Genomic DNA, 11,730 nt, shown 5'->3' with positions numbered 1-11,730 from the left:
TTGGCGCCTAGTAAAAGTGAACACTCCTGGCATGAGCCCTTCCCCAAAATAATCTAACATGCCCCTCTCTCATTGGTTGGCCCATTCCCTGAATCGAAGGAAAGCCCTTATGGAAAAGCAAGCTCATCATCACAGGGAGGGGGGAGATATTCGGGGTCACGAGGAGGAGCGACTCACCGCCCCCCTCACCTCACGTCTCTACCCGCCCTCTGCCCTTCTCTAGCACCCGAGCTACTATGGGCCCAATGGAAACTTTAAGTCGTGTTCTTCTCAATCGAGAGCTGAGTAGCAGTGTGTGCAGGAGGTGGGGCATGGGTGGGAGTTAGGGGTGAGGGGACGTGGCCGAGAATAACTTTTCTTTTTTCGTAAGACTGATCTCATGCAAAAGGATCTAGGGTGTCAGGAAAGACTCCCTTTGCTCTCCCCACCCCCCCCACACCAAGCCACCTACAATATTCCTTATTTGTGTCAACCCATGAGCCCCTTGAAATGTGGATTATGCATTCTGATTTTAGAAGCCAGATTCCTGCTTTACCCCTCCCCTCCCCAACAAGGGTCTTGGACATAAAGAAGCCTTTTTCTAGCCCACATGTCAGAATGGTCCCATCAGTTGCTGCCCCTCACGCACACAGCCCTTGGAATCCTGGCCACATTTCTGTAGTGGTTGAGATCTATATTTATCCCTTAGCATCAGGGCAGGGAACAGGCCAGAACTTTGCCGTGTCAGTTTCCCAGACATATATAACTCCTGAAGCCAATGTGGGAGCCAACAAAAGAAAAATTAGTAGAAAGAGCCAAAACACTGAATAGCGTTTTGGGTCTGTCCAGTCCACCCCACCAGAGCCTGGGTGGCTAAAAGGTTTCGGTGGAATTTGTGATTCTTCCTTCACAAATCACCCCCCCCCCATTATACCCAGGTGGTGGCTGAGAACATTGCAGATAATGAGATTCTGGGCAGATACATAACCAAGAAAGCCAGCACGATAGCTGAGATAGATTGACTTATTCATAGTCCCAAGCCTAGGCCATTCTGATGAAGACAGCTTCCATAGTGCTTAATTTAAAATAAAGACTCCACTTACTAGAACACTACTAATTAGGACTCTTCCTTAACAGAGTTCCTCCCCCCGCCATACCCTTATTTGATGAGAAAGAGGCCACTGACAAAAAAAGAGACACTCATTCCACTTTCGGGACTTCAATAAAAACAAAATACATTCCAGGGGTTAACCTGATCTCAGTATATACTGGGCTCTCTCACACTTTCTCCAATCAAGCCTTTTGTGTGACTCCCAATGTTAAATATGAGAATCTCGAAGCCCTTGGCAATCCTCAAAAACCAAAGTGTAGGCTAACTGGTCTTGTCTTCCTAAAGCAGAAAAAAGCACAGTCATGTAAGCAAGATTTCAAAAATCAAGAGTTGGGGGGCAGCATTATTCATAATAGACAAGGTACGGAAGCTACCCAAGTGTCTATTAGTGCATGAATGGATACGGAAAGTGATATACACACACACATACACAGGAGTATCGTTTCGCCATGAGAAAGAAGGAAATCCTGCCATTAGCGACAACATGGATGGACCTTGAGGGCATTGTGCGAAGTGAAGTAAGTCAGACAGCAAACGGCAAATACCGGAGGTGCTCTCCTGAATGGAGACTCTAAAAAAGCCAAACTCCTAGAAATAGAGTAGAATGGTGGTCAGCGGGTCTGGGGGGATGAGACTGGGAAGATGTTGATCAAAGGGTGCAAACTTCCAGTTCTAAGGTGAGTAAGTTCTGGGGATCTAGTGTACAGCGTGCTGAGTATAGTTGATAATACCGTATTATTACTTGAAAGTTGCTAAGAGAGTCGATTTTTACTGTCCTCCCCCTAAAAAAGAAATGGCACTTAAGTGACACGGTGAAGGTTTTATTAGCTAACACTATGGTGATCATCATTTTGCAACATACAAGTGAGTCAAATCACCTCGTACACCCACACTTACACAATGTTATATGTCAAGACATCTCCATAAAGCTGGGGGAAAAAACCCAAAAGCAGGAAGACAAAAGGAGACTCGGAGCAATGTGACCTCAGGTAACAAAATATTCCGTTCTCCAGAGTCTCCCATGCCCGAGCCTTCTGGGTAACCTGGGGTTTGCTGTGCACTTAATATATTTGCCACGTATTTTGGCTATAGATCAGGCTGTCTTCTGGAATGCCAGCTGCTGGGTGGGGTAAAATAACAAAATCCCATAGGACCTCAAAGACAGAAATCTGTATGAGTTCACACTCAGAAGACTCTAGCTACAGGAGAACAGGAGAAACCTTTCCTGCCAGTTTTGGCGGGGGGGGGGGGCGTATGGTGGGAAGCAAAGCTGCTGAACAGCACAGCAGGCTGGACCCGGAAGGGAACAGGGGAACTGCAAATGAACGGTGGCTCTGGAGGCAAGAGTGGCGAGGAGAGGCTTTGACAGCAGACTGAATGGCAAGTGACTCCAGTCTCTCAAACTGTATATGCCCAGTCCTTGGGTGCAGATGTTAGCAGCTGCTTCTAGAAGCCTCGTCTCCTGGATGCCTGCTCTGGTCAAACCGCATGGTTGCTGGGTGGCTGATGGGGAACCGAAACCTATGGACTGGGTCCTCCTGTTCCCAGAGAATTCTTCAGAGAATCTTCACCTTCACCACAGGAGGGACTAGTTTCTGACATCTGTTCTTGTGGGTCACTTCCGCAATTGTGTTTGTGTGTGTGTGTGTGTGTGTGTGTGTGTGTGTGTGTGTGTAGGGTGGGGGAAGGGAAGAGTGTGTCTCAGAGCCACCAAAGAGCAGTTGTGTGCTTTCCTTACCTAGGGATTTGCTAAATATTCTCTGGGAGGTCATGTGCAGTGGGGCTTAAGAGGTCTTTGCCACTGGATTCAGCTGGGTAGCACTGGGGACTCTCTAGAACCCCAGACCCTTCCAGCATTAGTGACCTGTGGACTCTGAAGTCATGGGTGCCGAAGGTCCAGGCCAGCCGAGGGCCTGAGACTGCCCGTGAATACTGCCCAGCATAGGGTGTCATCTTCAAAGTGCATGAAGGAGGGGTGTGGATCTTATTTGCAACTGCAGAGATCAGGGAAGGCTTCCCGGAATAGGCGGGGTTTGGGTTGGACCTTGAAGGGCAGTCCTTCAAGCTGGAACAGTTACTGCCCGACTTTGCTGATGCCAGTATGGTCCCTGGTGCCCGAAGCTCCCCCTCCCGCATAGCTAGCCTCTGAGCAGTGGCCAGCAGGCGTAGCCAGCAGGCTCACTGGCTAAGGCCAGAGGGTTTCCTTGACCTGAATGGTCCAGATAATGGCCCCAGATCCCTACTTCGCTGGTTCCAGGAAGAACCCTTAGCGCATCACATTCCTGAGCAGAGTTTCCATCTGTCGAGTACAGTTGTACAGTGAGAGATGCTTTCATTTCGAGGGACTGAGGGCCTTGAGTTTGTGACTGTATAAGTCTAGACCCCTGGGGGTGGAAATGAAGGCTTGGGAAACTGTGAGGTCCTTGTGGAGATTCAAGCCGATTTCCAGTGGCTAAAAGGCACTAATGAGCATAATGCAGGCAAGAGACGTTGGTTCAAACAAACAACTAATTGGAATTAAGAGAAGAAGTGTGCAGAGGCCCCTAATGAATGGATATGCTAATTGGTCTTCTTTGCTAGCCCCTTGGGCTTTGGCTGTGACATAGACTAGCCTATTAGACGCCTGTTCTATAATAACTGCTGAACGCTGGGGCCCTTTATCGCCATGGTAACATTGATGTCTAGAGTCTAGCTGAGCCCCGGATCTCTTAATTTACTACTCAGGCGGCTACAATTCTTTGGGTTTTATTATTCTTCGTGCCCCGGGTGCCAGAGTGGCAGTGAATCATGCTTATTCATCCTCTGCACCGCCCACGGTGTCTTTGAATAAGTCAGGGTGTCTCTTACTGCGTGTGATGAGCAGATTATTAAGTTAGAACCTATTCCTGCCTTAGCTAGACTGCTGCCTCTCAGAAAGCCAGTGCACCTCTGATTGCCTGCTTACCTGCTGCATCGGGTGGCTTTTGGCAAGCCAAGTCACGGCACCGCAGTGGGCCCGCAGAGGCCGCAGTTCCCAGGAGCCTCACGCTCGCTGGGTGGGCAGGGAGGAGTGGGGCCATAGAGGCGGAGCCGCCCCAACCAACACCCCCCAGCCCCACCGGGGAAACGGAGCTCAGGACACAATCCATCAGAGGCAGCAGCCGTCTCAGCTAGGGTTCTGGCTCGGAAACTGTAGTGCTAGAAGTTTCAGTCCCCCTAGGGTTGGGGGTGGGGCCCGGGTACCCAAGGAGACCCCTTGTTCTGAAGAAGGAAGTAGCCCCCAGTGGCTAGCAGGTTCCGGGACGATGGATTGCCCCTTGTTTTAGAAAAGACCTCTCTTGAAAAGAAGCTGGTCACGGACACCAGCTGACTCTGAAAGCCAAGGAGTCCCTTGTCACTGGAGCTGCCCGGACTTTGGTCTCTCGGCCGGGGGGTGACAAGTAGGATGGGAGGCTTTGCCGGATGACCTCTTAGGAGTCCTCCAACTTTGACGTCTCCTGTGTCCCTGTGTGATGCTGTGTAATTTATCAGGACGTACTAAACTTGGATGATACTTTATGTGTACATGCGCTGGCTTCAACGGCACATAGACTAAAACTGGGCTGACATTCTATATGCGTTTGTCTGCGTCTGTCTCCAGCCGCAGCTGAGACTTTGCAACAGGTGCAGAAATGTTTTTTCCGACACCTCCGTCGCTAGAAAATGGGCAACCTGAAACTGAAGATTAAACTGGACAGTAAACCCCCAAATTGCCAGTGGCTTGCTAGTAGGAGATGGTCTTGGGTGTTTTTTTTTGTTGTTGTTGTTGTTTTTTTGCTTTTTGTTTTTGTGGGTTTGTTTGTCCTGTTGTTTTCATTTCACTGCAGGGTCTGACCGGGCGTTCTCACGGAAGAATTGAGTGATCGGGGAAAAGTGTGGGCTACACAAATGGGGGACCCCTCCACCAGGCTCATTTTCTGTTTATTGGGAATGGAGGGAGGGGGTTAGGGAGGTGAGAGGTTTTCTGGAGCTAACGAGAATCTAAGAGGTCGCATTTTTCCCCGTGACAGGCTGGACAGAGAGCCAGAAGCCTAAAGGCAGTCGATCACGTGTGCCAAGCACAGAAGGGACTATTGGGCAACATTGGTCTTTTTTGCCAAAGCCTGCAAACCTGTTTATTATCAAGCAGCAGCATTTCCCTGCACAAAGGACAGTGGCATTAATCCACCCCGAACCCACTCTGGATTCAGCAAGCACCAGTCAGAAATCACAGTGGCTCTCAGCTGCCTCTTAAATCAAAATCAAATTCACAAGCAAGAGCTTACCGTCTCTCCATCAGCGGCCCTGCTCTGCTACTCGCTTGCCAATTGATTTCTGCGTCACACCATCTCCCCACCTTGAAAGAGAATAAGCCCAGGACCCCTGCTTCCTTACTCCCAGGAATGCCAAGGGCCCAGAAGGCTTCAGAAGAAAATGGAGAGAGGGTCTTGAAGTCAGGCAGAGTGAGTGCTCAGGAGGGAGTACAGCATAGCGCTTAGAAGCATGGGCTCTACAGCTGAAACGGGATTCAAATCCAGTTCGCACCCCGAAAAGCTTGGGGAAGTCACTTCACCTCTCTGAACCTCAGTGTTCCCATATGTGCACTCACTGCATTAGCACAAGGATCCTTTTGAAGGGCTCTGCTGTGCAAGGATCCTTTTTAAGCGTTCTGCTTCACAAGGCCGATGGCCTTACTGGTAAAAGGAGATAGCTCTCTCACTTTGGAGGCAATGTCCCCTTCTGGCCTATGAATGATTCCTGTGCTAGCGCTTTGGAGCCAGGCAAGACAGATGGGCCAGTGGGAGGTGGAGCGGGAGGTGAACGGTGCAGACAGACACGCTCATCCCCGGGTGAGTCTGTGTCTGGAGGTGGACGAGGCCTTTCGGACCTTCCTTCACATCACAACATGCAAAACAGCGGTTCAGACTTGAGGGCACTCAAAATTCACTGTAAGAACTTGTTAAGTATGCACATTCCTAATTAATCCACACATCACTTATTAATCTCAAAGAAAAAAATGTACCTTCACAATAAAGAGTTCCAGAAGACACCCCGTATATAAGTGATCGAATTTAGCATCACCAGTAACAGGGCAATAGCACAGGGACATCGCCCCCCACCCCACCCCGCCATGTGACGCAATGGAAAGCAAGCAGTGTTACTACTATAATCTAGATCAAAGGAAACTTAAAAAAAAAAAAAAAAAGACAAGTGAAATCCATGATTCTTGAAGTTTTTTTTTTAATTTGAGAGAAAGAGCACAGGTAGGGGTAGGGCCAGAGGGAGAGAGAGAAGCAGACTCCCCGCTGAGCAGGAAGACCGAAGTGGGGCTCAGGGCTCCATCCCAGGACCCTGAGATCATCGCCTGAGCCAAAAGCAGATGCTTAGTCAACTGAGCCACCCAGGTGCCCCAACATCCATGATTCTTGATTGAATTCTGCATCAATACAAACATCTAGGATGTTTTGGAGATCGTTTGAGAATTTTTAAAAAAGATTTCATTTATTTATTTGACAGAAAGAGAGATCACAAGTAGGCAGAGAGGCAGGCAGAGAGAGAGGGGGAAGCAGGCTCCCCACTGAGCAGAGAGCCCGATGTGGGGCTCGATCCCAGGACCCTGGGATCATGACCTGAGCCAAAGGCAGAGGCTTAACCCACTGAGCCACCCAGACGCCCCAATTCAAGAAATTTTGATATGGATTTGATATTGGATAATATTATTCTATCAACATAACACTTCTTGGATGTGATAATGTTATTATGATGATGCAAGAGAATGAGAGAATGCTCTTCTTATTCTTAGGAGACACATGCTGAAGTAGCAGTTAGGTATAAAGTGGCATGACGCCTGCAATTAAATTTCAAATGTGTCACCAAATACATTCATATGTGTATTACATATGCGTATATGGAGAGAGAATGTATGTGCAAATCCAAATTGTTAGCAATTTCCAGGTGAAGGCTATACTAGGATTCATCATAGTTTACTTCCGAATGATTCCAAATGAAAAGTTGGGGGTAAAACATAAATCCCTTCCTATAGCTCCATGCCAGATGTGTCTTCATCCCCAACGCCTGCCTGTACCCCAATTCTTATATGCTTAATATGTCCTATCCCATAGCAAGGAGAGAGTGGGAGTTAAGGACTCATGAAATCAGGGAAAGCTTCATGAAAGCAGCCACCTCTGAACTGGGCCTCCAGGTATGGGACAGAATTTCACTAAGCGAAGATAGCAGGGAAAGAACTTTCCAGAAAGAGGCCTTAGCTCAAGCAAAGCTCGAAGAGCATGGAGCAGAGGTCCTCAAGTTTCGTGTGCGAAGAGTTATATGAGGAGCTTGTGCAGATTCTCGGATCCCAACTCCAAATTCTGATTCTGTAGGTCTGAAATAGGCCAGAAATCTGAAGGTTTGAAAAGCACTAAGATGAACCTGATGCAGGGGTTGGAGGACCATGACTTGGGAAATGCTGACACAAGCAGTTACCTCTTTCACTTACACAGGGAACTGGGCCCATCTCTCTCCTGAATCGGCTGAATCTGTCACGGGTGCCTTGTCACCAAGGCTGCAGCAGACCTTCAGAGGAAAGCCCTCTGTGCTAGACCCGTTCGTCATGGTGCCTGCCAAGTCCAACACCATGTTCACTGCCTCCTGCTCAGGAAGGAAGGAAGGACACTGTGGCGCAGAGGTGACCGTAACTATACCAGCAATAGGTCCCACAGTTCGGTGACAGATAAGGTAGCCAGGGACAAAGGGCTCTGTCTAACAGGATTGATAGTAATAAGCTAAGGCGATCAGACCAGCACCCTTTGGAACTGTTCCTATAGACTATGGAGCGGATTTTCCAGTTGGTGAGAGGAGAATAGCACAGACTTGGGGTGTTAAGCAGGGACAGTATATAAGAGGAGACCAAGATGCTGGTGGGGGGAGCTGCTTTGGAATCTAGTTGTGCGTATCCTCACAGTAATCTTCTCCCCTTGAGTTTTCCTAAGCGCATTGATGCTCTCTATGATAAATGGGTTAAATGAATGCACCTTCTAGGAGGTTCTCCGTTCGTAGAGAATGCCTCATGGCCGTGCTGAGAAAAAAGCATGTTGCTGCTCACCTGAGGAGCGAGAGGAACAGAAATTAGCTAATCAGTTCCTAGTCTCTTGTCTCTTCGAGCAAACACATGTGCATCAAGAAAAGAAACTGGGAGCCCACTTTCTCAAGACACTTTCTTTTCTTTTCTTTTTAAATATGATTTATTTATTTGACAGAAAGAATGAAAGAGCACAAGCAGGGGGAGCGGCAGAGGGAGAGGGAGAAGCAGACTCCCCGCTGAGCAGGGAGCCTGACCATGACCTGAGCAGAAGGCACCCTTTCTCTCTTATGCATGCCTGGGTCCCAAACACCTCCCTTTCGTATCCCTAGTCCTCCTTGCTTGGTTTAGGATGGTGGCAACCCCAGCTTGTGTTGGCCTTTTATGAACTGGCTTCTTCCCACCACCTCTGGCTCCAGTACAAGTAGAGCTCAGCTTGGTAAATCTATGCCCAGAAGTCAAGAAGTGAAACAATCATCCTCTGTTCTGACGAGAGCAACAGCTGCTGGAGGGGGCGGGGGAGGGGTATAGCTGAAGCCAGTGGGGAGGTTATTTCCACTGCAACTCTGCCAGTGGGGACCGGCCATCTGGCTGGACTCCGGGAAGGAAAAACTAACCATCGCAGGCCTGAGGGCACCTACATGTTGTAGATTTTGGATGCAGGGAGGGGAAGGACAAAGTCATGGGGACCGTCTGTCCCGGCTCTTTGCCGTACACCAGTCCTTCTGCTGCTCTTCCCACCCCGCCAACCCCTGCCTTTATGGAAAGAAGCCTGGTACGGCTTGGCATTGACTTTGGTTTGCCCTTGGTCTCCTGAGGTTCTGTCTTCCAGGCAGGATGACCAGAAGCTGTCAAAAGGAAGAATGCTCATCCTAACATTCCTGCTCTTCTTCCTCCTGGCCCTGGGGGTCTATCCTCTGATCTTGATACGTTTCTCGGCTAGGGAGAGGCATTCTAGCCCCAGACCTGTTAGGAAAGCACAGTATGCTGCTGGAACGGTCACTGAAGACCTCAGCTTTCTCGAAGGGCTATTATGCGGAAAGCTTGTAATCACTTCTGTGGAAAAATCATCAGGCCTTCTGGAACAGCAGTCCTCTGGGGACGTGGTGAGCGGGAACGGCCCCGCTCCTCCATAGCCAGCTTCAGCCACAGAGAGAACGATGGTCTAACATCACGGCAGAGCTGAGGATAAAAAGAGTTCGTAAATAATGAGAACGAAAGACCTATATAAACAGAAGGGATGCTGGAGAGTCCTGAGATGAGAAATCTCTATTGATACCGCTTGATGCAAGATGTGGGGGGTGAAAATACAGAGAGTGTGATGCTGGGAACACGCCATCGTACACCTCCTGAACCAGCAGCTACGAACCTTCGATCTAGAGTTGGCCAGTGTCCCCCAACGAGCTCAGGCTAGCTGGTGATTTGTGAACTATCCAAGGAGCTCCACCTGTCATGCCCTCTGGGAATCCCTGTCCGTCAGTATGAATCTGCCTGGCTGCCAGGTCAGAGAAAAGGGGCTTGACTTCTCACGGCAAGCGTAGTAGCCAGAATATAAAGATTTTCTTGTGTCACTTCCCCTTGTCTCCAGATTTCCCAGGAGCTCCTCGGAAGGGGTCAGGTGAGCCCTAGACCTGGTGTGGATTGTGCAGCAGGAGAGCAACACTGAGCTTCGTGACGCCGAGTCGCTTATGACAGGCAGCGAGTATGCCTTTCCTTTGCTCCAGAGGGAGACACCGCATCTTCCAAAGCTGTTCACTCTACAAATATTGTGGAAAAAAATACTCTGGGCCAGTGTCGGCTCAGAAGATGCACAGAAACACGAGAGACCCATGGGGGACCGGTCTCCCTTTGCCACCGTGACTACTAGAAGGTCCTGCTGTCTCACACGTCCTGCCCTGTTCCTGCAGCTGTCCTGTGGTGGCCAGTGAAGACCCCTGCGTCTTTCTCACCGTCTTTTCTCACTCATCTGCTCGTCTCCATCCACATCCTGTCAGGACTTCAGTCCCACTTAGTTCATTAATTAATTCTTTATTCATCGGACAAATATTTATGGGACACTGCCCATGTATCAGGTACTGTGCTGGGGGCCAGCGATATAGCAGAGAATGAAAAAGATGTGGTCACTACCCTCATACCGTTTGCCCTTTAGTTGGGGAGATGGATGTTAAATAAGCAAATAAAAAAGTATTGGTCATCAGGAGAACATAATGTATGGAAGAGAGGATTATCCCATTTCCCTCTTTTGGTCTGTACTGCCTCACTGAGAGACACTGTCCACATAGGATCGTATCTCTTAACCACTTTTCCTTGATGGAGTCCCACTTCACTTCTGGGCCCTAACTAGGTGAAAGGTCAGTCTAAACTTGTGGACCAGCTAGGATGTAGAACACTGTCCAGGGAGTGGAATCCTATTACTTTCCAAGACGGGCAGAGACACTGGTGAGAGGAAGGAAGGAGGGTCAGGGAAATGAGGCTTCTAGAATCTGCTGAGGACTTTAAAGAACAGATCCTAGTTGACATTCGCGGAGCCATGTTTAAGACAAAAGACAGCTGCCAAAGGAGCATTTGTTAGCTGATCTGTTAGCCTTCACTCTTCAGGAACCTGCAGAGTGCCCTCATTTTTCACAATTAATTAGCTACAAAACTGCCTTCCCTCTCTTCAGAGGTCAGCCTCACCTCTGGCAGGTAAGGAAATGATCACACACTCCAAACCAGTGAAAGATTTCATGGGTTTTCTACCACCCTTCCTCATCTTGACTGAATATTTTTTTTCTATCCAATAGGACTGTAAGAACCTTGAAGGCAGAGGCTGTACCTGACTCTTAGAACTCACTTCCACGCCTTCCCTTCCCAACAGAGCCTGCATCTGTTCAGGGACATAAACAATCTGGTCTATAAATAAATAAATAAATAAATAAATAAATAAATAGCTAATAAAAGGAATGATACTGTGGAATGGAATGGTGTTTACCACAGATTCATGGTTATTTTATTTATAAAAATTCTCAGACTTCTCTGGTCTGTCACTTCCTAGGGTATCAACAAAAATATTTTTCCCCAAGTATTTTGCAAGGCCAAATTGGTCTTCCTCGTTTCACAGAAAGTCAGGTGTTAATTTGAACCAATCTTGTGCTAGTGTGGTACTGCTAGGAATAGAAGCAAGGAAACATTATCCTTAACTCTCATTTTAATCATTAGCTCGGCCTCTTTCTTCATCTAATCCCCTTGATCATGAGTCAGAGACCTTTCCGAGTGGTATGCCAAGTCTTCTGTCACTGCTCCTCCCTAGGGCAGGGGGCAAATGGCGATTAACTTTGCTAGAGGGAAGGAGGGAGGAGGTCATTACCTCTCAGCTATTGCAACGTGGCGGCCTAGGGAACAGAGCAACTCTTTGGAGAGAATGAGATTGGTGGGAACTTTCAAACATGGCAGCCAGGAGACCCACCCAAGAAGGGTCAATAACTCCTAACTAGATTCTAGAGAGGAAGGATGGTGTGATGGGAAAAGCATGGAAATTGGACTTTGACAGTCCGGTGCACTTAAGTAAGGTCTAAAATCAACATAT

This window comes from Meles meles, chromosome X, assembly GCF_922984935.1.
Source record: "Meles meles chromosome X, mMelMel3.1 paternal haplotype, whole genome shotgun sequence".
NCBI classification, from domain to species: domain Eukaryota; kingdom Metazoa; phylum Chordata; class Mammalia; order Carnivora; family Mustelidae; genus Meles; species Meles meles.
Note: the sequence above shows the minus strand (reverse complement) of the source record.